Genomic DNA, 27694 nt, shown 5'->3' with positions numbered 1-27694 from the left:
GAGTGGGCAGAGCAGCCTCTGAGACCTGAGGGACCAGCAGAGCTTCTGGAGGCCGGAGGAGGCCACCCAGCCCTCAGCGCGGCAGTGTGAAGCCTCCCTAGGTGGTTCTGGGAAGCTGGTGCAGGTTGTGACTCTGTGCATAACTTATGCTGCATATGGAAAAGCCCCTCCCTCCAAAATTAGATGTGTGCTCTCAGGCAGCGTGGGGTAGCAACAGGGCTTCTGTCTTTGCGTTTTATTTCTGAGACATAGAAAAATAATTGGAAAGAGGGAGTTTTAAAAATCTTTAAAGGCACTTTTTTTGCCATTTTATTGAGGATTTTGGAACAAAACCGAAGCCTTTCCTGTCGCATTGTTGTGTTCCCAGAAGTGGTGAATAGCAACCAAGATAAGTAGCTAAGCCTTTTCTGCAGAGATAGTGCTCTTTGTTGCAAGGCACAGTGATTCCCACAGCAGCACTGCCTGCTCAGTCCCTGCCACCCAGTGCTGGAGCTGAGACACCATTTTCATTTCATCCTTCCTAGCAAATCAGAAACAGGAAGCTGGATGATTTTATTCTGTAACCTGTATGTAAGAAGTAACTTCTTCATTCTGGCATTAAGGTATTTGCCTTTATTCAGCATAAAGCACTTCAGTGTGTTGCTGAATTACTATTAGCTCCCACTGGAGAGTACATGAAGTATATTCCTTGTGAAGCAAAGTTGTAACATGCTGTAAGCTCCAAAGCACTGATGCAATATTTATGTTGTTCCACGTTCTACTGGCAGATTTAAGCATAATATTGTAGACTGGCAGGAGGCTGTTATGATCTAAACTCCTCGATTATGTCAGTGTTTAATTTTAAGTTCTGTTGAACACAGCAATGTATCCAGTTACGTTTTTTGTGTACGATTCTCCTTCTAGGAAGTAGAGCAATCAGTGGTAGTGACCTAGGCTGAAAGGCATAGAGTTTTCTTCTTGCTCAGAGTAAACCATGCATGGTTTGGGCTCTATGATCTCAGTCATTTATCCAAAAGACATGTTTTTCAGTGTAATGGCAGGTGGCACATCACTCACTGGTGCTGTGTTATCTGTAAGTCCCACACTGAGGTCCCATCATCCCATTTAATTTGGAAACACGTGCAAGTATTGTAAGGAGGATGCAAATGTAAAAGACCTTTCCTCACGATGCCTTCAGTTTTATACCAGACTCATTTCTGATTTGCACTACACTGGCAGAACAGTGTAGCTTCTTCCCCCGAGTTCCCTTCTCTTCCCCTTGAGAAAGGTCCATCAGAGCCAACATGCACTGCCTGTGTCAGTCCTCTCTCCTAACAATTAATTTATTTGGTTTTGCATTTAATGCACAGTGATCTCCACTTGGCTTCCTCAGCCCACAGTCTTAAGAGAGTACTGTAAGCTTTACAGGTGATCAGCACCTATGAAATGATTACATTTTGTGAAGCACTCAACTCCCACTTAAGCAAGAAAACATCTTTGCTTTGAAAAGTTGGGTACCCACCATGTTTAGCAGTTAGAAGGAGTTTCATGGGTAGTTTTGGTTTCAAAACTGAGTTTCTTGAAAACTATGGGGCTTGCTGATCTCAGTCTTCAGGTGTTACTGAAAATCTGGGTGTGAGCAGCTGCCTGTTCCTGTTGATGGTAGCTGTGAGTCTGATGGGTGTTTTGCATGCCTGAAGGTTTTTTGTCTGGTATCTAAAAGTAGATTGTTCCAAATGGTTGGCCTCATCCTATGAACTGATGAGTTCCCCTAGAAGATGTTTTCTCTTGGTTCCATCAGTAGAGATTGCATGAAAGAGAAGTCGGGTTGTACATCTTCTTACATTGTGCGTGATGCTCATACAAGTAGCGCAGCCACAGCTTCAGTCAGAAAGTGCACTTAAGTTCTTAACTTTAAGGACAAGTAGAAATTTTTGCTTCAATTCTTAATGCTAACAACATCCTTGAAAACTTAATTGCATTTGTGATCATGTAAGCCCACTCCATAGAAGGCATTTTATCGTTTTAGTTCACTATAAACACAAATTTGTTCCTGGCAGTTAAATATTGAGGCTGAAATTTATCCCAGCTAACTGAGGAACTGTAGCTTCCCTGTGTGGCCAAGGAGGAGAGGTCTACCTAATCATGTCTTAAGTGGGCTGTAGCACCTTTGCAAGCATCTCTCTCCACTGATTGCATCAGCTACTCTCCTAGCTTAAGTACTTCAGTCCTTAAAGTTAAGGATGAATGTAGGCCTGAGGAAGGCTCCATTTTTCTGTTGATGAACAGACGTAAAATGCTTACAGTCCAACCAAATACTTTTCATTCCTTTATTTGTTGCTGTGGCTGTCTGTGAATGTCTCTCTTCCTTTCTATTAATGAATACAGATGTGCAACTGCCTGCACCCATCTGGCTTTGTTCAATAAATGTGCAGGCACAGACGTTTAAATCAAATATTGATAAATACAGCCTTTAATATGTAAATTTTCCTTGTGCTTGCCTGTTTTTTTCATGGAGAGGCATTTCTACCATGATGATACTTTTTTTGATTGCCATTGTATTCTGTCTACAGCAGCACATGCATTGATGTTTGAGAGTCAGAGGGGTAAGAACAGTTCCTGAAATATTTTTGGGGAGAGGAATAAAAAAGGTAGAAGGAATTCTTTGGACGTAATAATGCTCCTTCTGTTTCGATAGCAACTTCTTCCTCATCCAAATGTCTTTTCAACAATCGGAGACTTGATGTGCAAGGTGCACTACAGAAGTCCTAAATGGTCCCAAATAACATCTGCGGGAGTGCCAGACAGGAAAGGGTTAAAAGGTGCACCTATGTGTGTACATGCAAAAAAAAAAAGTGAATAATAATAACCCCTATCTTTCAAAATTTGTAACACTGAAATTAGTGAACTAAGGCCTTGCTAATACATTTGACAGGTGCTTAATGGGGTTATAAAGGACCTTAAGGTGAGTTGCAGTAGGGGAGGGCCTAGCCAAAGGTTGTGAGCAGTCATTTCTCTCTCGGGGTAGTTTGTGATCAATTATCACACTTGCTGTTAATTCTAAGATGTTCAGGACCTGTGATTTCAAGGGTTTTTTTTCTCCGCGCCGCCCCCCCCCCCCCCCTTTTTTTTGGCAGTATGTTGTTAATCAGAAAAATTCTACTGGAAAAGCAGGAAGGAGTCAGCTTTGATATTTTCACATTAGAAAGTTGCAACCAAGTATGGCTTTAAAGGAGACAACACTGTTGTATGGGTGTTCAAGGAGCACATGGTGAACTAATTGCACGGCTGTGCGTGCCTTTCTCCGCTTCTGACTGTTCCAAACATATTTTATTTTGGCCTTTTCAGAAAATCAGTTATAAAATGCATCTTACTGTAGAGAAGTGTGCTAGTAAAAGCATAAATTTTTTTTCACAAGTTCATAAACATACTTTTAATTGCATTTTTTTGTTTTCTTCAGTCTGCAAAAGTTTGTCCTGATTTGGGCCGCTCAGGATGGAAAAAACTCTTTGTTATCTTGAAGTACAGGACATTTACCTTCCCCTTTTCCACTTTCCTTGGGGTTTTTTTGCTCTGGAAGCTGGATGTAATGAATTATCAGGTCTGCAACTTGCTTCCAGATTATTTGATGCCTTTTGCTACATAGGAAAGACTTGTCCATCTAGTCTTGTTTACTGGACAATCAATTGAAATTGCAGCTTTTGTGGTACATCAGGCTGAAGATTTTAGGCACAGAAAGAGAACAAGGAGCAAGGCATTTTTTTAACTTATGGTATAGTCTCATCATACTTTATTTGGGGGCAAAAGGAGTAGAAGTAGCTGCTGCATGCTCCAGCACCTCCCACCCCGTGACTTGCTGCCTGCTCTGCTGTACAGGTACTGTCATCTGTGAAGTTGCCCTCTAAAAAGGAAGATGCGCATCCCCAGGAACCACGACTGATGGCTTTCTGTCAGGGGTCTCAGGACCAGACCTGCCACTGTAGACATACAGCATTTATTATGCTGCTAAGGAGAGTTTTAAGAGGAATTAAGGTAGAGATGTAAAACTGTAGGGTATGAATGGTTACTCAGTGTCATAAAATGCAAACTTAAGCTATTCAGTCTGTTAAAATACTTCGGTTTCCTCATCTGACCTCAGAACTTTCTATGGAGAATACTTGCATGTCGCTTATGGCTTTTTTAGTATCTCCAGAAATGTCAGAAATTCTATTAGTTTTTCCAGAGACACATATGCAGAAATAGATGGCATTATTTCAGTGGTTTATAGAAAGATTACTGGATTAAACTACCTTTTTGTCTAGACAGACTCCAGCAGTTGCACTGTGATACAAAACTAAAATTGGAAATGTATTAAAAATCAACATTTTATTTAATGCTGTAAATTGTACTTCAAAACAATTTAGATGACATTGCCATTATGTACACAAGTGCAAGGAGCAATGTCAGTAAGTTGGAAGCTCTGTGGGTTGTATTTTATGCTTTGTACTGCGGTAAAGGAATGTATCAAAGAAACCTCTCAAATATACACATATGTTGTAAAAAGTAACACTATAAAACATCAGGATTTGAAATGCTTGCAGAAAGTGCTCTGTGGGATTATGCTGCCTTCATAAAAAGGTTGTCAGCACAAAGAGACTAATTCCAGCCTTAAATTAACCAGCTCAGGGGAGCATATTTTGGTACCAAGTGGTAGGGCTTGTGAATCACTCCTGGAACATTTGCCCTGTGGATGGAGGAAGAACATGGTCCATAAAGTTCACAATGGGTCTGAAAAGCAGAAATGTGTGTTGGAATCCTATTGCGCTCCTTGGCTAAACTCAGCGGCAGGGAGCCTGCGGTTCATCAGTTCTGCCTTCGTTTAGAAAAAAAAAAGAGGGAAAAGCACATAGAAAAAAAAACAATCCACAGATGGGAGAAGTTCCTCTCATCCTGAGCCCTTTTTTCTTCTATTTTCTCACAGGTTTTGTTGTTGTCCTGGGCAGAGTCTTAAGCTTTGAATTTTACGTAAATGTTTTCTGAAGAGCGATGACCAGATAGGACAGGATGGGGAGTGCTTTTCAGTCCTCAGGTTCAATGTATTCCAGATGCCAGAACTTGCACCCAGCACTCTGCAGGCTCCCAGTACCTCCAGGTGGGAACAGCATCTCCTCCCTTCCTCCTCCTCCCCACCGTGCGCATACTATGGCTTGGTTAAACTACTCCCGAGTCCCTCAGGTCCTTCCCTCAGAAAGCACAGGTCTTGTGAAGACCTGTTGCTCCCATCAGCCCTTCCCAAAGTGCACCATAATAACCAGAAATGTGAAACTTCCTCCCGTAATACATCAGAGCTTTTTCCTAATTCCCTTAAGAAGTTAGATCACTCTTGCATGTAGGTAACCAGAGAACAGTATTTGATCAATGTTATTTTGTTTCAAAAAAAAAAAAAGAAGACAAGAGACTCTCCTGGAAAGCTGTTTGCATTCTACGCTTGTCCTGGGAAATAAACACCTACCTTTACTGTGTCGTTTTAACGCTGCTTTTAACAACTTTTGCACACGCAAATACATATTAAGCAATACGGTGCCTCTTAACTAGGTGTTCATGAGCTGTGATAGATTACTTTTAACGGCTGGCATTTACCTACTCCATCAAACCTTCTTTGATAGGCTGCTGCTATGGGAGAGACGAAGCTGAACTTTGCGGGCACGGAAAGCCCAGCACCCGGCCTGAGGAGTTAGAGATCTCAGCCAAATTATTAAGAGTGCTGGACTCTGCCTCCCGTGCTTTCTGCCTCTATCAGGCTGGCCTACTGCCATTTTCATGCCAGTCTCCATGGTAACTTCTTTCGGGGATAAAAGAACAGAAATGTGAGTTAGCTGCCTGCCCACAGGAAAGCTGCCACGGTCCTGGTGCCAGAGCCCTGGCGAGACATGGCCCCAGCACGCGCATTCCAGCGGGGTTAGGCAGGTTACAACAGCTGCTTCCAGTTAAAGGTGAAATCTCTCCTTCCCCTCTAGCCTTGCCAGGGAACGTCTTCTCAGCCCTTCTCTCTCATGTTTGGAAACGTCCTTATGTAGTTCTTCCGCGGATTAGTCTTCCCCTCCTGTTTGCAGGTTTGCGTGATTCATTTTACATTTTAAATGGCTTTGTCAATAAAAGCTTCAGTTTTCAAACGAAACATTATCTGGTAACTGGGGAAATGTTACAGGAAAATGTTTACTAACAGTTGTTAGTAAATTAATGAGTTTGCTGTGCCACAGTGTACGTAGGAAATGGCGATATAAAAAATGATTTAGAGAGCCAGGCAGTTTATTAGGAATAAACCACCTGAGTTCTGTCCTTCCCTTGGCTGTTCGAGTTGTTGTGTGACCTTCTACAAAGTCGCTGTCAAGTCCTGTGCCTCTCCTTCCCTAACTGTGAAAAAAGCAAACGGTTATCTACACTCTTAAATGATTCTGAAGATTGTGGGTGAACTGCTGTCTAAGTGGGGGCCACGGTGGCACCACTTGGGGTCCTCAGAAATGGATGTTCATTTTTTTAGTGCTACATTAGGAAGTGACCTGTGTTTGAGTCCCCACATACTCAGTAGAAGCAAATGCTCTAGATGTTTAAAATACATTTTTTTCTACAAAGTCTTGTAGATTTCTTGCAAGTGTATTGCTTGCATTACCCTTTCTTCACAAGAAGTGTCAGTAGAAATCACAACTGTGTTGTTCCAAGTTCCCTACCCAAAACTCAAGAGAGACTTCCGTGAACGACTCAATCTAATCAGATGAGACAGAGGCATGTTAGGAAATGTTATTATCCCCTTCTGGAATGGCCTGTATGTCACACATGAAATGTGATAGACCTGGAAGGTGAGCGTTGGGGTCCTAATTCAACTGAAAAATAACCCCTTCTTTTGGGGTTGTTGGGAGCTGGGGGGCTGCTGGGGACAGCAAAGGTTGTCATCTCGTTTTATGTCATATGAAATCTGTGTCTTTAAAATGCCTGTTTTCCTCTTTGCATTTAGGGCTGGAATTCTTCTGAAACAGCTACACCTACTTTGTCCCCCAACATTAAATGAAGTTACACAGATACTCCAGCAAAGTCAATGAATTAAGTAGCTGGTTTGAAAATGTTATTGTCTCGAGAAATGTTTTGTTCTTTTGTTGTCATATATGGAAACAATTCACAAGTGGAGGGATCTAGGCACCTTTTGTCCTACTTTCTTGAAGTGTCATATGGAAAAGAAGGCAGAGCTTCAAGTTTGCACATCCTTGGCCAGGTACCGTAACCCTTGCACAGCCTGGATGCGCAACCTTGGCAGGCCTTGCGTCTGGCTTTGGACAAAAGAGTATATAACAGGTTATAATAATTCCACTCCTCATCCCCAGTGCCCTTCATAGCAGCTGTTATTGAAATGAGGAAAAGAGGCAGTGAAGTGGTGCTTCACAGTACCTCTTGTATGACTTCTTTCCCACAAGGTAGGAAGCAAAGCCTTTGAAGTGACCCTGACAAATGGGAGCATGCACAAACTCCTGTAGGGAACTTAAGAAGCCTTTCCGCCAACTGCCATCCTCTTTTTTCTTGGGATGCCTTCTGCTAAATCTCATCAGAACTGGAAAGTATTTCCAATAGGGATGGTATAATAAATCTGGTGGTTTAGCAGTTGCTGGCCTTACACACTCTTCCCCCTTGTGCTGAGTGGTGGGTATTTATTTAAAACATCGGTGAGGCGTATGGTATTATTTCATCTCAGTGAAATAATACATGGCATCATTAATTGTGGGTTGTTGATGAGATTTTTGTGGAAGCAGTGGAGAACTACAGTCTGCTGTGTGGAAAATTTTAATGTATAAATAGAAAACAGAGCAAGTGGAGGCTTTCATTTTGCTGCTCATGCAAACAGGTGAAAACAGATTTTGAATGCAAATATGTATAAAAATAAGGTGTTCTAAATGAATAAATTAGCTTCCTGTGGGAGTGTATGAAATTGATCATTTGCTTAGCATCCCCAGTTTGGAAATTGAAGCTGCGTGTTGTATCAGCCTGACAACAGCATTGCATGCTCCTCTTACATGGGCGTCAAGAGGCAATTGTTGGTCAGAGATCATTAATATTCAAATGTACAGACCAAAATATAGCATTTGCTTTTTGAATTTGCTTCTTCATGGTAACTCTGGCCAGATTATCTCTGCTCGGGGTGAACCACGCAGAAGGGAATCACGGCAAGGGGAATCTCTCCATTCTCCATGTTGCCCATTAGGGAAGGCAGGTTCATTCGACAGCAAAAAGCCAGACCCACTCCCAAAGCTGCTGCTCCCACAGAAGGGCCGTCTCCTGGCCGTCACTCTGGTCCCCTGCTGTGATAGCTTAATTTTTCTTCTAAGAGAGCCCTTCCGCTTGAGCTGTACCCTGGAAATGCAGTGTGGCTCTGTTCTGGCAAGTCCCTACAGAGCCCAGGCAGATGAACAACATCTCTGGGCTTGGCCTTTCATGGCTTAGTTCTCGCTGTAGCGTGTCCAGACCACCAGACCGCTGAGTCTTGAAGAGATCTGTTAGTTACTGACAGAAAAGTACTGATGACATTGTTGTAAACACAGCTGTCTCCCCACGCTCTGGGTAGGAGTCCCTCTCTTGCAGATCTCTGAAATGGGGTGATTATTTGTTAATTTAAAAATATAAACAAAACCAATACTGCTATCAACAACAGTGATAAGAAAATAAATAAAAAACCCTGCAAAAGCTAAAAACCATGCTATTGTCCTTCATGTTAAAGACGGTTGGCCTCTTACACAGAGCAGGGGTTTTACTGTTCATTTGCTTGTTTCATACAGAAATACACAGACATTTTTTACATCTGTGCTGAAAGTAGTAAAGTCCACTGTTTCTCAGGATATTTGCTTTTGATCAAGTGTACATGTTAGGTAGACAAATTTTTGATGTGCTAAGTGTTTCAGGCAGTATTAAGGTTCCTGTCTGAGCATTTTTGTACCTCCCTCCTGTGCATCTTCCTTTCACTGGAGAGAAGTGTTCTGGTGCTGTTGTGTTCTGCTTCTCCAAGTGTCCTCCTTGGAGGTACACTCTTGTTTCACCTTGCCTCTAATTAATGGCACACGGTACTGTTTGCAAAAGAAAAGGACTCTGAGTTCACCGTAGCAGTTATTTACTGTCACCCAGTTGCTTTACTTCATTATCCATTTTGCCAAGTAATGTTTGTGGGTGTGATCATGTGGAAAAACCTACTTGTCACCTTTTTAAGGTCGGTGTGTGAATCCCTGTGCATAATGGTCACTTGTCCTTGTTCTGCAGCTTATAAATATGCCACTGGACACAGGAGAAAAATGGGTACACCCTGTTGGGATGCCATCCCTGAGAGAAGAGCCAGTTGGTGACTGCTGCTGAAACTTTCTGCTGAACACTGCTAATCCAACTTCCATTTCTGCTTTCCTGCTGCTGATACTTCTGCCACTATGGGAGATGTTGCTACTCTCTGCTTCTTTATACTTCAGGGCCTGCCTTACTGTCTTGGGACCATTCAAGGATACTCAGCAGCTCCCCTGCAGGCAAATAAATAAATAAGGGAAGAAAACCAATTCCCTTCTTCCGTGACATAGAACTGTCTGGTTAAAATAGCAGCATGTGACACCATTTTCCTCCATCATCTCCAGAGTGATTGAGGGATCTGCTGAGAAGATACTGGTGTAGAGCAGGACCTCCATTAACTTGTTTGGCTACTGTGAGAGATGAGGAGATTCAAGAAAGGTCTCCAAAGACCTAAGACGCAAATGGTAACACCACTGCATCCTATATGTAAGTGGCCAAAGGTTGCCTGGTTTGTGTTTGTCTTCATGCCAACTACATAACCTAAAGAGTAAGGCACTGGGAAGCACTGTAGTCTGAGCTTAGATTTAGGGCCTTGGAGGTTGAGGATTAGGTCCTGTTCTTGCTCTAGGTCACACAGCTCCATAACACGTTGCTCAAACTTGCTCTGCCCCCATTTCCCTACTGTAAAATGAGGATGGTTGGGCATTATATAGCCCATGCTCATCAGATCTTCTAAAACTACAAAGTGTTTTTGCTGAAGGTAAATATTTCCATTTGTATTCACATTATGGATTTTCTTAAGGCATGTTCAGTACTTACTTAATCTTTTGAAAAGCATTTCAAATAGATAGGAGCTCTACATGAAAAAGGATTTGCACACAACTCTCAAATGAAATCTCTATTGCAAATGATACAATATGGGATTTTAGAAATTAGAGGTAGTGGAGATTTCATACCTGATTCAGTACAATACTCTGACAGTGAGGAATATTTGTCTGCAAAACGAGTTTGCAGGGGATGATTTGTTTTGCCTAGACTGTGGTCATTCAGTTTGCCAGCATTGTTTAATGCTTCTGCGCAATCTCAATTTTTATTTTAACCCAGGTGCCTTTTGTTGAGAGGAGTCTGCATAGCACTATTTACATCCAACAGAACTTGAATAGTTTTGTAAGATTACATAATGGCATTTGACAAATGTGGCACTAAAATTCAAATCTGTTGTGTCTGCTGCGTTCCCTTCATCACATTTTGGAGGCAGGGGGAAGAAGATCTGTTGAATATGAGAGTGATTGCTATGATTTCTTCCTCAGCGATATAGCTTCCTTGGAGTTCTCAGTAATTTTCCTTTATAATTTTAGGGTGGTTTTCTTCCTTTTTCTGACTATTCTCTGTGTTGTTTTATAAAGAAATTTCTTTAGACTTGAAAGTGTTTGTTTCATAAATATAACCTGATTAATTGTCATTTGCTTTACTTTGTTTCTTTGGCATATCCTCATGAGTTTATAACCTGAGTATCTTTGATGCATGCTCAAAACTCATTCGGTCCAGTTGGCTTAAATCTAAGTAGATGCTTTAAAGGCTTTGCTGCAGCAAGATCTCAGTCACCAGCGGCTTGAGAGATTCGTTAGTTAAGTTCTTTAAATACCATAAAATGCAAGTCAGAAAGCCTATCTGTAATCTGTGGTTTGGCTAGAAGAAGGTTTTTGCTTTCAGTTTGAGGGGACTTTTTTAATTTTCCTTTCTCCTCTTTACTTCTTCGAAAATGCTTGGTATTTCTAAATGGAGCACAGTCCTAAAAATTCCACTGTCCTTGAAAGGAATTTTCTGAATTCCCTTGTGTTTCCATAGCAGAGATGCCCCCTTTATTGCTGGTTAGGTGGCACTTCAAAGCTCTGGTTTGTGAAATTGCTGGTTGGAAGTCACACAAGAATTTTTGGTTTAAGTTAACGGGAATCAGAATCAGATTTGATTTTTGTCAGATTTTAAAATTAAAAAAACCCACACCAGCAAGACCATAAGCACTTGTTTCATGCCAGCCTGTTTTATGATGATGTTTCATCTTTTAGTTAGGAGTGGGGATATGATCTGCCACCCTATAAGCAGCTACGCAGTAAAATCCAAGAAACCATTATTTTGTCTCTTCAATGGTCTGCTCTTACATCCCTGCTCCCAGCATAACTTCAATAGGAGTTTTAATGGGACAAAAGATTTGTGATTTGACTCACTGACTTTTAGTAATATTGTTTGAAAGAGACGTATTGAAATCTTTCACAGCTAGGATTGTCCTGTACTTTTTATGATGAAGAATAAACTTTTTTGAACCATCTGTGTAAAATTCCTGTTGTGGTAGTTTTACTCATCTTAAGCAGATCTACCTTCCTCCAAAGAAAACCATGCATTTGAATGGTTTTGTGGTCAACGGCATTAGAAAAACAGGTTGTCTTGGAAAAATACATTTGCCAGTGTTACGCATTGGAAAGTGATTTTTCCATTCTACCACTCATATTCCAGTACTGATGAAAATTACAGCTATTAAGTTAGCCTGCTTTGTCTCAGCCCAACTAGCATTTTACTGCTAGTTTGTCACTGGATCAGGGTGGATACTTCTGTGCATCTTTTTTTCAAGGAAAACTACAAGTAGAATCTATTAACATTTTGCTGTAACAAGAAGCAAGGATGCTCTTCCTTTAAAAGTGATCTTTGCATGTTGCTATGCAGTCAACCATAATTTTCTCAAAAATGAACGTCTTTTGGAAGCCAAATATGGGTTTCCTTCTACCTCCTTGCATTGTCTGGAGAAATCACCATTGTTGCGAGTGGGATAGAGAAACCACTGCAGCCAGGAAACTGAATCGATCTTTATTTGGGGGGGAGGATGTTAAGAAATGCTAGATTTCCCAGGTTTGCATAATGTAACCAAGACAAAGCATGTGAAAGCAAAAGAACTGTAAGAATGTTAATATGGCTCCAATTGCTGAAACATATGGAGCCAATCATTGGCACTGCCTCAACACAACTGGGAATGGAAATTAGCATTTTTCTCTGAAAAATATGGGATATTTTTTCCTACAGTTTGTCTAATTTTTGTGACATTTTTCTTGTATAAAAGCAGAGCAAGGCAAGGTATTTTGTCTTCAATATTGATTTCTGGTCTTGTTTTTAATGCCTTAAAAATAGGAGAATTATGTGCAAAGAAAGAAAAATATGAAGAGGGCTTCGTATGCAGTTGAGCATGTTCTCTAGCTTGTCATGTTCTTGCTGATCCTACCATGGTGCACACTGAGGGAGGAACTGCTAACAGTTTTGCAAAAAAACCCATGCTGATATCTGTGAGGTGGTACCCTGACAAACTGCAAATTTAAATTATATTTGGGTTGCGATGCATCTTCTTTGATCTTTAACACAGATCTGTATTTCAGTTCAGTGAGGCGATGAGTCACTTTTAAAAATAAGACCTTTTAAAAATGAGATTTAAAAGCTTTAAAAATCTTAGATTTTGATCTTAAGAATCCTTGAATATTAACAAAAATGATATAGTAACTTCAAAAATAACTGTGCTCCAAAGAAGTGATTGCTTGATTTGTGCTCTGAGGTGAACTTTCCTCATTCTACCTCCTTCATTCCTTCTCTTCTGATATTAGAATTGTTCCAAGTAGAGAGAGGAGGGCTTTTTTCCCCTGTGGCATCCGTAATTGTTCAAGGAGACTTTTTGCTGTTTTCTTTTCCCTTTGTAAATAACTTTTTCTAAAACTTTACTTTGTTATTATTGCTATTATTATTATTATTATTATTATTATTATTATTATTATTATTATTATTATTCCCTAACAGATCAAACAAGTACATATTTAAGTTTATACAAAGGGACTTAAACATACATAGAGCTGTTCGCTCGAATATCACATGTGTAAGCACCAGCAGTTTAAGGACCTTTTTTTTTGTAAATATAGTTAGTGTTTCTCAAACTCTTTGCCTTCAGTTGGCAAGCTCCCTCTGTTTCTAATAAAGCAGGTCATCCCTGTCATGGCTGACAACAGCACTGGAAATAGTACTTAAATTACTTTGTGTAAAACGATGAAAGAGAATTCATATATGGTGTATTTTCTTTCATTTGTTGTGTTTGTTTTGCCATTGTGTTAGAGGGGAAAAGTAAGGCAAGGAAAGAGGATGACTTCATTTTTTATTAATTTGGATTCAATTTATTTTAAAAATCTATTTAAATAAAGGCTGCACATTCCTTCTCGTTATTTAAAATTATCAACTCAAAATGCAATGCTTTTGGTAAGCAGCAGACATAAATTGAGTGCTCACCTTATACGCAGCTCCCGTACACACAGCAACTCAGTGGGCGGCTTCTTTTATGAACTCTGCAGTATCTTCGTTGGTTTGACTGGAACATTTCCAGGTTTGAAGCAGCTCAGAAGAAAATTGCCACTGGGTTCAGTTACATGGAGCATAAGAACTGGTCGGATTTTCTTATTTATTTACTCTCCCTATGTGGAAAGAGCCAGTTTTGTCAAAACTGAAGCGTTTATGGGAACATAACCTTTTTTGATGAAATTTTTCTGGGAAAGAGCCAGGTAGAATTTCTCATGGAAATACAGTGCTATTGCATGTATAAACTTGAATATGTATTGAATATGGAAAGCACTAGTCGAGAGCAGCCCTGCTGTGCTGCTTACTTCCCCTGTTCCTGGCAATAAATGGCTTAATGCCTCTGGGATCAAGGTTGCAACCAGGCTATTAGCCTTCACAGTGACCACTGGATCTGTCCTCCATGATCCATTTTGAAGCTGTTTATACTTCTGGCTGCCAAAGCAACTGGTGGCTGTAAGCTGCACAGCTTAACAAGGCATCTCCTGAAAAAGCTTTCTTCTGTTGGCTTTAAGTCCGACAAGTAGCTTCTTTGGGCAACCCCTCATCCTTGTATTCCTTGCCACTTCTCCACATCACTTGTGTTTTCTTTAATAGACCTTTATTGCCCCGTTCTCCAGGTGTTGTCTCTTTCCCAAGGTAGAAGCTCTTTCACACCTCTGATTGCTTTTGTTGCCTCCTCCTGTAACTTCTCTAGTTCACATATGTGGTTATCATGAGATAAGGTGCCCAGACAGCCAAGCGCTATTTCAGATGCCGTTGAGCAGAGCATAACAGGGCCCTTCCTGTTTGCTTAATATCCTTTCTTAAACAATTTTTAAAGTTCTGTCACTCTGGAGGCCCTCTCTCTGTCTAGCCCAGGGCTCAACTCCTCCACCCTGGGGATCCCTGTGCCACTGTGTTCTGAAAAGATGGTCCCAAGGCACCGCTATTTGCCAGTGACAGAATTCTGGTTTAGCATGAAATAGCCACCCACTTTCCTATAGTGGAGCTCATTAAAAACTGCAGATTTGCAATCTCACATTCCTCACTTTTCTATGTATCACTTACACTAATAACCCTGATGATAATCTGAGCCCTTCTGAAGACTGAAGTGTTGCTGATACTGATTTCTTTTTTTCTGCCCCAAAACCAGACACTTCTCAACAGCACCTGGCTTCTAATGACATATAAGAAGGGAAACAATTCCTGTTTAATGCCACATAAAAATGTCAGATTTTTAATAGAAAAATAGGTTTTGGTTTGGGGTTTGGATTTTTTTTCCCATTTTGTTTTAAACATGGATGATCCTGACTACTGAGGTATGAGAAGAGTGGCTGTGTCCTGCCTCCACTTCTACACTCTTCCTCTTACCAACAAAGTATCTGATTTTCCTGTAGGGAGATAACAGCTCCACTTATCTGAATAATTATAACAGTCAGAGTGAAAATGGGAAAGTCAAACTTGTTGGGTTCTTAAGCATGTCTCTGCATATTATAGCACATTAACATAAATTAAGGCAATGTTTTTGTTACCCGAAGAGTCCTCTCATGGTTCTATGAGGTTTAGATTTGACTAATTATCATTTCAGACTATTTTTCTGCCTTTAATGAAAGTTTTTCCTCCAATCTGGTTCTATTGTTGCAGTTGGTCTCTTGACAAAGTACAATGCTGAAGAAGTGTTTTCATTTTATAAAATGGTTACTAAATGTGAAACATTTCTTTCCCCCTCAAATTGTCAATAAGTATAAGCAATTTTAATGAAGGAAACCCCAGAAATTCATTTGAAAATACAACCCTTTAATATCTATAGGTTGTTCCACAAATAATGGCAGGGAAATAAGTAGAGGTAACAAAAATGAAGAAAACCAACCTCTAAATTACTGTTTAAATTCAAAGTCTCAGCTTGAGTAAATCAAAACTGCTGTGCTGAAGTGATATGATCTATTTTCACTTAGAACTATTCTATCTAAATCAGCAGAAATATGCTATTTGTACAAGCTGGCTACCAGGATATTATGGAGATTGTCCTAAGAAAAAACAGCTACCTTTTTCATTCAACAATGGGCTTAAATACTTGAAAACTAAAATTAGCCAAATAGTTGATGTTATAGTTGCCCAGTTTATTCCTGCTTGCAGTGAAGTACGACAAATTGGAGAAAGACTGGGAAAATGTGGATCCAGACTAATCCTAAATTCCAGTGTTTTGGCTCCAGAGCTCTGGGTTGGAATGTTGAGTAGTTTTCTTTCTGTTGAAAGTGTGTTGAAGCTATTTCCTGCAAAAGGAGGAGAAGGATGATGGAACCCTCTGAAGTTCTCTTGCAAGTGGCATCTGACCTTCACGTGGGAACTTCAGTGGGTTGGTTGTCAGTTCAAATGAAGAGGAGCTTTCCAATCTGCTGTAAATAAACAACAAAGCATCAAAGGACTTGAGCTACAGCAACACTAACTGCATGCCCTATACCTCTTGTATTGATTACATCGTTCTCTAAACCTGTGGACATTTGACACCTCAATCAGCTTTCCCAAGTTGTACATCAATTTTTTTTTGTCATAACAACTCAACTTCCAGCATAGGTACAGTACAAATATAGAAAGATGCTTCAGCAAAAATACTAGGAAGGCTTTACAATTTACTTTTGGGGCAAGGGTCACTAACTCCTTTGATATTTTCTTTTCCTCTTTCTGCATGGTTCATTAAATTCCCAGAAAGGACGTTGTATGCTGTGCACATAAATGAAATAGTGATAACAAGGTCCCATCACTTACATCTAATAACTAGTTTTAAAAAAAAACAAGCCCCAAACCACTCCACTATTGAATGGGGCTGTTTCCACACAAGTAGTGTCACAAGTACTTTTAAGTCTTTGTAAGTCAAACCTGTAAGAATATATTGCACTACTGAGTTGCGAAGACCTTTGTTAGGTAATTAGTCCATTTACTATTAATTAATTTAATAATAATTGATAGGTAATGCAGGTCACATTGTTAGGTATTGATATATCTAGTGTTTAGTCTCATCATTGTGTTCATGGTAAAAAGTGAGCTGCAAGCAAGGAGTTTTTCTGCTCTTAAGGGACAGTTACTGCAGCTGGCAAGAAGGGGTGTTGAGGAGTAGGCTCATGAATTCAGCATCTGTGACCCAGATTTTTACCAAGACTACTAGTTACTATACAGTTTATAGGACAGAAATTATAAACCATATTGCTAAACATTACAATAATTTCTGGTTTTAGTTTGCAACCTGCTTTTTTTCCCATTTTGCAGAATTTTTCATGTTTTTTACTCCAAGGACTCTCTTGATAACGTTATCGTTACTATCATTAAAAATATTGAAAAGATAAATATCATTATAAATACTTAATAAAGAAGTGATTTTTTTCTTTATCAAGGATTCCTGCAAAAATCCATTTTTAGGAAGAAGGCTGGTTTGTAAATAAATTTTTTCATGAAAATTTGTCACATTGATGTTGTTAATGGTATACAGTTGTTTTTACACCAATTCTCAATTAAAATGTTATGCTTTTTCAAAATAGTATTACATTTGCCTAAACCGAGCCTTTGCCGTCTCTCCTTTCCTTGCTTCTCAGGCCTTAAAGGAAGTAGGACTAACCCAGGAAGATTAGCCAGGTCACTAAATCTCAAGTTGGGAAGGGTCAGAGCCAGTGCAGTCTGTGTTTATTCCTTCCCTTCAGGATTACAGATGCTCCTTCTGCAGCTAGAGTTCATAGGACAGGGGAACTGATAAAGATGGGAAAGACGGAACAATTGAGCAATTTTTGCTGCAGTAACATAATCCCTAGTCAAATCCTTAATAATATCAATGTGCTTTAAAATCAACCTGTTTTCTTACTGCCCAATGGTGTCCTTATGTAATATTATCACATTGCGCTCCAGCCGCTTGCTGCCTAGAAATCGCAGGATGAGTCAGTGCAAGCATCAGGAAAAGTCATCGAGTCTTGTTCTCCTCTCTAGTCATATGTGGTGATCTCTAAAATATGACCTTGGAATTTGTCTGAGTGTAAATAAATGAAACTGGACTAATAATGCTGGTAATGCAAGTCCATTTTAGTTCAATTTTCTGCAGTAAAAAAAGACTTTGAGGTCTGCTGCCTTGAAAAACAGTTCAAGGTGAAGTAGATTATGTAATGAAAATGCTTGACTCAAGGAAATAGCAAGAAAGGGAGGAACTATCTAATTTAGAAGTGAAAACATCTTTTCTTGTATCCCATTCCTGCAGTTCAAACTTAGTTTCATTCTGTTCCTCTTGCTGTTTCTTCCAACTAAATTTCTTTTTAATTAAAAAAAAAAAAATATCTCTCCCTTATACTTATTGTGTTTTCTTTATTTGATAACTGATAGCTAAAACATGAGATGAGTTCAGGTGGACAAGGAATAAAAAAATAAGTGTGTGTAAGAGGGTTGAAGCAGTTTTACTAATAAATATTCATTTTTATTTGTATTGCATTCAGGATAAAGGAAAAGGAGAACTAAAGAATTCTGCATTTGGTGTTTGCCAAGAAAGAAGAAGTGTGTTCTAAGGCATTGCTTGCTATTAATGAGTGCTTAGTTTTGTCTGTCTCCTTGCATATTGATAATATTTATTAAAACAGTAACCTTTTCCTCATTGTCCCTTCCACTCCAAATAGTATTTTGGCCAGATGGTTAGGGTTGGTGTCAATCTGGTAGCTTTAGAAATCAGAGCAGTTATCTGCTGGTTTGTTTGTTGTGATATTTATATAGGAATCCCCTAGTTCACACAGATTTTATTTAGGTAATGATAAATGAGTCTGGATTTCAGCTGTCTCGCTGGCTGCATAGTTCTTTGGTTGTCTTCAGTGGTGTCTGTAGGTTTGAGGTAAGGTCACTGCGCACAGCGGTTGTCTTCTGCACCCTGACATGACCCTACGGCAGGGAGTTGCTCTCACAAGTAACTTCCCTCGAGTATGTTTCCCTTAAATGACCGTCTGCTTGGAATCTAATGAAATGTAGAATTGATACTCAGAATTGATCTATATAATGCTGGTTCCATAATCCAAGCATGAGCTGATTAATTAGCACTTTTTGAGCATCTCTACTGTTGAAGTGATTTGAATGAAATCGATAAGATCTCTGAAATGTTTGCCTTTGGAGTCAAAAGAGGCACCTGCCTCACTCCCATGAAATTTCCTTCAGAGCAATTTTCAGATTTGAATTTCAGGTGATCTAGAACTTGTAACGATCACTTGCAAGCATCTGTATCTGGAAGAGATGAACACAGAGATATGAGCTTACTTGGTTTACTCCATTAAATGTTTCTATTTCCTATTTCTTCCTGAATCATGGAGCTTCTTTCTCAGTAGTCATACCTGGCAGGTTGTTTCTGACAAACCCAGTGGCAGCCATTGAAGACTGGAAGTAGAAACGTCCAAACATGCAGCCCTAGGATTTGACAGAGAGAAGGCAGCAGAAGGATACCAAGGCCAGAGGTTTTAGCCACCCTGGTAAACCTTGATTCAGGGAAACCCCATTTCAGCAGTGTTAGCTGGGATATCAGGCTGCGATCACAAATAATCAAAGTACATGTTTTCTTTTGCTGCCTTGGCTACTAGTTCCTTGTTATGGTTAGTTTTTGGTCTCGGGACTTGAGCAAGCAAACAAGATCTTTTCCTGTTATAACTGTGCATGACTTCTGCTGTGGATCAAGCAGGTAAGAAGACCTGTGATTATATGTTGGGGAGGAGTCATACAGAGAAGGTGCTTTCAATTTTTATTCAGTCAGCCAGTCAGTGTTAATTTAAGAGATTAAGCAGCAGGGATAGGCTAGTTATGTTGTTTAGGCTCTTGGATAGGAAATGCAGCACGAAAAATTGCCAAACCTGGCTGCTTATGAACATGAACTCTCACTGGCCACATTTACATGAAAACCAGGTACAAGGGACTCTGGGGGTTTTTAAGGCAGTGAATAGAGGCTTGCACTTGCTTATAAGAAAGATGGATGTTAATATGAAAGGGATTTTCTTTTCTTTATGTAAGCATGGATAGCTATGCTCTGAAACCCATGAGACTCAAAGATACTTGTTGAAGAGAGCTGAATGTGTAGAATGAACAGACGAAGTGACCAAAGATGTGCTTGCTTTTTAATGTGTTTTTTAGGGTAGGATCTCTAATCAAGAGCTGTTCCAATTGAGGAAGGCGTAGTAAGAATTGTAGACTTCCTTGATAGAGATTGTAAGACCAACTGAAATCTAATTTCTCCTGTGCCAAAAATAAAAAAAGTATAGAGGAATACTTACGGGCTATTTTCTCTACATCTACTATAAAATAAAGTTTATATTAATAATTTTTAAGTGAAGAATAATGTGTAGTGCTCACCAAATATTTGGAATTGCGTCTGCCTGTGGAATGAAGCCAGGTTAGCCCAAGCAATCTGGTGGCAGCAGCAAGAGTAGTCAGTTTGTCAAGACTTCTGCCAATATTTGATTATCTAGAATAATATTAGTCTGTATGATTGACAGACTTTTGAATTTTTTTTCTTTCTCAGAAGTATATTTGTATGATTTTTCAAAAGGAATTAGGTAATTTTCCCTATTTCAGGAACTAACGGAATGTATGAATTGTTCAAGACCCTGGTGGCCTTCAGAAGACGATCTTTTGCTAAAACTGTCCAATACAGGGCATGTGCCATTTGCATGTTACTAACAGCATTTTGATGCTTTCATTTTGAACTGTAACTTTTTCAGTAATCTATAGAATATCTAGAAAGTCTAAAACAAGTGGGTTTATTGTACTAGGAGCCAAGAAGATGAGTCTTTTTTTATAGGACCTTAACATTTATGTGCTAATGTGTACAGTCACACATCTTACATGATGTGAGATGCATCTGAAACAAATCTTCTGGCCTTCCTTGAAGATGGTCTTGATCAGTTTTTTCCAGGGTCCCCAAAGCTAGTTTTCTTTCTGCTCAGTCCTCAGATTCTTTTTTTTCTTTGCACGTCCAGTACCCTCCATTAATCTGTTTGGGTCAGGAGGCTTTTCAGGTCTTTTCTGCTCAGAAAACTCACCTTTAATAATCATTTCTGTTACATCCTCCTTGTTTGTTCTCTGCAAATTAGCTGGTGGAGAAATTAGAATCTTTTACAGTGGACCTCTGTAGTGTATTCATTATTCTAATTAGTTGGAATCATTCAATGTTAATTGTTCTTGAGATTATCATACAAGTGCTTCCAAAAAGGGTGCATGATACATGAAATGGTCCATGTCAGCAAATGGTTGTTCAGTGCGTGGTGGGAAACAGTGGAACATTTCACAAAGACAGTCTTTAGCATGACTTCATTCTCTACATTGCCCAGGGCAAGCCTATGTCTATTCATTGGCTGTGGTGGGAACACAGTCTCACTAGATTAAACTCTGCTTTTGTAAATACCCCCTCAGCAGTACAGACCACTTTCATTAAATCAATCAGAATCAGTCAGTTGTGCATTGACAAGTTTCTTAAGCATTTGCAAGTCAGCTTTCTCCTGTGTCTCTTAGGGGAGTCCTTACATTCCCATTTCAAGAGGAACCATTTAGCCATCTCCTGTGACGTCATTGTGTGGTTTTGGCACCTTGCAGCAGTGCACGAAGCTCACTTGTTAGGAGGCTTTTTGGGGTCGGAGTGGGAAATATCTCTAGTAAGGGCTTTGGAGTTGACGACGTGTACCCACCCTTGCTGTTAGATATGCGGGCAGAATCCTGGTGCCTGGGAGCTGGGGTTTGGGGAAAATATCTGAAAATTCTGGCGCCTGGCCCAGCTATGGCACTTTTAATTGCCGCTTTTCCTAATTTTTTTTTTAATTGGCAGTTCTCTTATTAGAATCAGTTGGCAGCAGTTTTTCTCCTCCTCCCCCTGCTTCCCACTGCCCTGTGAAGAAACGTGTGCCTCTTAGGGATTGCAGGGAGCGGCTAACAGAGCAGTCAAGAAAATTCTTTGTATTATTAAGAAATGGGATGATGGCTTTTTTGCCTGAAGGTAAAACTAAATTTGAGCAGCAGGGGGCATGGAGAGTGTTTGTGAGCATAACTGCAGGCTGAAAAGCTAATGTCTTCTCTCTTCTGCACCGTGTTCAGGAGTGCCACAGGGGAGTTCAAAAGTCAGCTTCAAGTGTACTGGATTGCTCTTTTCTAAATCTCCCAACTCTTGGGGGTCTGATTTTTCAATGAGAAGTGGGAAGTGCTAGGATGAAATACCCATTTGCTACCTTTTTGTGAGTCACAATGTCATGTGCTTTAAAAGAAGGGTTCCTGTAATTGTATCTGTATCCAGATGTTATTCAGATCCTTTAGCTTATTAGCCTAAAGCTCTGCACGCAGCTCAGCCTGTGGTCTTGGGGAAGGCCAGTGCGCTTAGGAGGAGGACATGCACCTTCTCGTACCCTCCCTCTCTCCTCTCCAGCGTTCTTTTGTACTCCTAATGTTTTTGAATTGCTGTTGCCCCAAACAGAGGCTTGTAGAAAGTATTTTAGCCCAAGAGGCTTCTGGCAGATTATTTCCTCCTTTGTCCCCCCCAAAGGATGGGATCCCTTAATCTCCTGACTCATTTGGAGCCAGCCTCCCTGCTGCTGAGGGAAGGATCTGAAGCTTTTCTGCCACCATCCCTTTCAGATACACTGCTGAAAATGCCGCTAGTCATGATGAAGAATTTCCCCTTCCTGCTGGCTGTTGCTCGATGTTCCTCGGTTTGCCCTGGGTTGTGCTTCTGGCTGGTGTCACTGGGGCCTTTGATTTGGAGCTGTGCCTTCATTTCCTTGTGTTTGGAGGCAGTTTTGGAAATAACCCTCTTCTGCCTCCATTGTCTCGGCAAGGCACGTGGCACAGCCTGTAGTATGTCACCAATTTGTCTGCATCCAGAGCCCCTTTGTTTCTACAAACACCTGAACCACATGTTGCAAAATGGAGGATCACTGGGAGGTGCTGTACGTTCCTCTGCTTCACTGTTGGACCCTGATATAGCTTCATCATCTGTGGGTTGCTGAAGATGTGAATCTCCAGCCCCAGGACAGTATTTTTTGTATTTGTTCTCGCTTCATTTCTCTAGCCAGGATCTGAGTTCCTGAGTTTACTCTCTAGCTATAGGAAGGCAGCAAAGCACAGTTGTATTGTAGACCTGTAACTTCTGTCACAAATATGCTGTGTCCCTTCAGGCTTGCGTCGTGAACACAAGTGGAGAAATAACTCGGGGTTTCTCACAGAAGGCTAATATGCTGCAACCAGGTCTCTGAGGCACGGACACAGCTGATTTTTACCCATTGCTGCCTTCGTCCTTGGAAAATGTGGCACCTTCTGTCCTTGAGAGCAGGTTGGAGGAAGCCTAGCTTGGGACTGTAAGCATTTTTCTTTAAATTTGATGTGATGAGCACAACAAAATGCTCAAGTCAGTTTGGGGATTTTTTCTAGATACAAATTAATCTGTTACATGCTTGAAATGCTGGTCTGCTGACTCCACTCGCTTCCCTGAAATGTCATGCAGGCATGAATGGTGATCTGGGGAGCTGGCAGAGATGTGACTCCTCACCCTTTCTCCATTGGGCCCGGTCACCTGGGATGAGAAACTCTATCAAAGCATCTGGCCAGTCTGTGTTTTTTTACCCAGAATGTTCCTAGGGGTTATTACAAATATGTGCTGGGCAATTTCAGAATGGCTGCAGTGGTAAAACCAATTTTTGTCTAAATAAGTCCTTCTCTGTGTAGTATTGTGTGTGAATGTTATTAGGTAAGCAGATACTTTAAAGTAAGTCAAGTTCAAATTTAGCAGTCTTCTCGGACATACCATGTGCAATGTTCTGGTGAGGTAGAATGAGAAGATTGGGTATTTAAATTGCGCAGCAACATCACAGCTGTTGACAGTACCAGAGAACCAATATTCCCAGTATGATAATGAATTCAGAGTTATTCCTTGTTGCTTTGAAGTGGTGAAACAAAACAGTAATCCAAGGCTTTTCTTCTTTCCTCTATATTTCATTTCAATTGCTATGGAATTTGCTTACTCTAAGTAGTATTGAATGCAGCTAACAATTACATCATCTATCCATGCTGTACAAACCTTTTGACATGGTTTTACTACTGCCTCATAATCAGTAGGATTTGCTACTTGAGTGTGAGAACCACAGTTTCATTCTATTTGACAGACTTCATTAAAATCTCAGGACTATCAGGACCATAATAAATTAAGGGTGTATACAGGGAATTTGTACAATGATACATAACCCTACATGTTATTAACTACTAATATAACTTAATTAGTTACTTAATTAACTACTAATATAACTTTTGGATCTCCAAACTGTGATTTGTCAGTGGTGGTCAGCTTGCACAGAGCTTCGGGGTTGAGCTATAGCGAGGACTTTCAATGAGGAGTGTGAAGATACAGCACATTATGGAAAGCCCTGAAGTTCCTCACCTCTTCTGAGCTGACCAGAGCTCTCATGGCAGCCTCCAGTGAAGCACAGATTATTTATTATACACCCTTGCTGAGAAGTGGAATTCAGGATTTCACATCTGCTTACAGCATTGTATAGATGTACCGCCATTTCAGTTAAATGTTTGGTATAATTTCATGGTGGTCAGTGATCAGTGGTGAAGAACGTCAGCGGACCATTGGCCCAAAAGTTTGAGACTTAGTGATCTGAAAGCCATTGTGCAAAACACAGCCTTGTTCTGAGTGAATGTCAGAAACGCAGATTGCGGCGAGTGAACAGAAGATGTTGCCTAGAAGCCAATTAAATATCATGTAACTCTTCAGAATTTTTTTTTTTTACATATTTATCCTATGAATGTACACTTCAATTCCTGTCCACTGTTGAGAATAAAAAATTGCTTGAGACTACTCTTGAGTGAAATTTTATTTCTCAGCTTTGGAATTTCTGTAGTCTGTATGTTAAATAAGAAACTGTGTTTCATAAAGGTACATTATATATAGGCAAATTATGTATGATTTCCTGTCCTGTGCTTGGCTTAATTTTTGTGTATTATACCTGCAGATCTTCCTATTTTAAGATCCATTCAGAAAGAAAACTCTTTGAATTGAGAATTTCCAGTCTTTCAGAGGGGACCCAAGAGACTTACATAAAATTCGTGTCTTTGTTGATGACGTTGTTTTCCAGGATTTGCAGACAGAAGTCTGTTGTTTAACCTTAGTCGATTTTAAACAAGTGCTTCCCGACAGATTTCTAGCAGGAACTGTTGGACCACTATATCACAACAGCTGTCAGATTCTCTGTAAAGATAATTACCCCCACATACTTGGTTGACCCTGTAAATTAAATTTGGATACACCTTTGAAATATAATTGGCCACACTGTAGTTAACTTTTTCTTCGGTAAAATGTTATGTTTTTGCCAGGTGTGGGGCAGGGTAGGAAGCAATAAGGGGGGGTAATGGGGAGAATGGAATTGATTATAACTGGTATAAATTTCAGATGATGTAAAGCATCAGCTCTTTGCGCAGGGAAACCAGTGATTAAAGACCTGGATAGTTCTACACAATTGACTTATACTCTAGAGTGGTGTTCTCCAAATTACAAAACCAATCAACCACCCTAATTGCCTTCATTCAAAACCAGTCACCAATTTGATTCTTTTACCAGCCAAATAAGACAGCATAAATCAGGCAGTATGAGTGTCGGGGAATGCACATTTGGGACCCAGCCAGATCTTATGTAAACCTAACAATAACATATTAAATCCACGGCCAGGAAAGACTTGCGATTCTCATTTTGGTACAGCATCTCCTTTCAGCTTTCTGTGACACAGTAAGCATAGGACTGAAATGCTCCAGGTCTGAATGTGGGCCCCAGCTACGATGGCGTGACTTTACAATGGCTATGGTGTAAGCAAGGGCTGAACGGGGCCTTTACTTTGTAGTGTCTGCTTTTATTAGGATTTTTCTATAAAAGGCTCTAATGGGATTTACTTTGCTCCCATTGAATCGAACTGTTACTGACATTAGTGAGAGCAAGTTCAGGCCCTAGTCAGCTTTTCACTGTTGTTGTGAAAGCATTTGTTGGTTTCTTTTAGTGGAGTGGAGCTAATTCATTTTCGTTTTCGGCATGCATTCTCTTCGTCTGCTTTTGTGTGCATGTTCTATTTTTGGGGAAAAAAAAAAACCATTTCCTTATTTAAAAATCTGACCCTTTTTCAGCATGCCTGTCACCCACTAGTATAAACGGGAAATGGAGTTGTATGGCAGCTTCTGGATCTTGGACACATTGAATGACTATGGAAACAATTAAAGATTGCACTGTGCCTGAGGAGTCTTTCCTTGGAAAGAGGACTGAACTGCTCTCTAGCTACTGGTAGGACTGAATGCCCATTAAAAATTCTCCAATCCCAATTTGACTGTCAGTTTAGGAGGTGCAGTCACAGATTGGCAGTAAAAGATCTTGCTGGGCAAACAGCAGTAGTTAAAAGCAAATAGATTAACTAGATGCTTGAAGTAGAAGAATAGAGACTATGTCTGCCACTGATGGGGCCTTGTAAGAAGTCTTGTAACAAATTTTGACCACTATACACATGAATCTAATGTGAAGAGTCATGATTGAATTGTCTAATATGAAAAAAGGGGGAAATTTTCAAGAATTTAGAGAACTTAGATTTCTTCCAAATGTGAACAAGAGGGCAGTATAGATGACTGAAAAAACGACAGAATAAACCTGGAAAGGAGGTGCAGAACACTTCACTGATACATGAAAAACTATGAATGCCGTGCTGAAGACTTGACCTGTACCTCTTTCTAATTCTGCCAGTAATAAAAGAACATGGACATCTGATTTCTGATAAAATATAAAGGCATTCCATAAAAATAAATTAATACTTTATGCAGAAAATATTGAATCTGTGATACTTCTACAGGAGAATACTAGCTGTGGCCACATTGTGGTTATTATGACCAGTGCCTTCTGCCTTTACAAAGATTTAAATATAAAAATAATTCATTCTTAGGTTTCAAGCTATAAATGTATATGAAAAAGAAGCCACTGCTGATGAAGAGCATTACCCATCTTTCCAGGTGTTTAATACTGATTGTTTTCCAAGTTCTCTAATAGATTGCCTCTAAACTGGGGAACAGGATGCCAGATTATAAAACAATGGCAAACATTTACCATAAGTGTCTGAAAAAATATATTTCCTGTTGCTGAATATTTTCTGAAATAGCTAGAAGATACACTCTTTGACTTCCTTTGGCTGTTAAGTGGAGGTAAGATGCACCATTCTAAAATAGTGAAGAATTGAAGACACAAGGGCACTTGCAACTGGTTTCAGGTAAGGGGACATTGTCATAACCTGTGAATTCTGGTTAATTTTATGAAATTTTTGTATTATTGATGACTTCATATCTAGAGGTATATCATTCCTCAGTTTGGACAGGGGAGAGAAACAGAGAGGCATACTTGTGTTGGACATGATTGCATGTGCAGGACCTGATCCAGGAGGAAGGAAGCTGGCTACAAAGCAGAGGTTATGCATGATTTGGTAGAGAAGTCAAAGGAAGGGCAATAAGGACTTTTTTAGGAAGGTCTGACCTAAGCATAGACAACGCTTGAGACTGTTTAGAAAACTAAAAAATTTTCTTGGCTGTCTGTACACTCCCTTCTCAAGCTTGTGGGCCTGCCTGCTGGCCACCAAGGAGGTGAACTGCGAATAGGATAACTAAAGCTTTGAGGAGGAGATATCCTCATGCTGTTAGAGCATGAGCAGGAGGGAAGTTGGCCCACTGGAAGCTGGTGATGACTGGAGAATGCAGACATAGTGAGGTGCTCCTTCTGTAAAGAAACATAGAGCTGCTGGGCTGAAAGTGAGCCGAGGAAGACAAAGAAGGAAACTGGAGCCTTTTCTCCCAAGGGTATCATGAGTGCCTGCACCGAAAGCCCCTAGGGCTGGGGTCAGCTCTGCTCAAGTACAAGTATCCCATTCATGCCTGCAAGTTTCTCATTTGAAACCCCAAATGTCGTGATCTAATGGAGGAACCTGGAATAGAGCAGTGGAGCCTGACAGGGATGAAGAAGCCCTTCCCCCACCCACCCTCCCCCTTCGTACGCCGAGGGGAGTGTGGAGAATTC

The 27694-nt window shown here is 40.2% G+C and overlaps 1 protein-coding gene across 3 annotated transcripts in view; it reads left to right on the top strand.

Moving 5' to 3' along the window:
- Positions 1–27694, top strand: part of RBMS3 (RNA binding motif single stranded interacting protein 3) — a 724729-nt gene that overhangs the window by 176538 nt on the left and 520497 nt on the right. The window lies entirely within an intron of this gene.

The sequence above is a fragment of the Aquila chrysaetos genome, chromosome 3, assembly GCF_900496995.4.
Source record: "Aquila chrysaetos chrysaetos chromosome 3, bAquChr1.4, whole genome shotgun sequence".
Lineage (NCBI taxonomy): Eukaryota > Metazoa > Chordata > Aves > Accipitriformes > Accipitridae > Aquila > Aquila chrysaetos.
The sequence above is the reverse complement of the archived record's forward strand: the minus strand, read 5'-3'. Positions and strand labels throughout refer to the sequence as shown.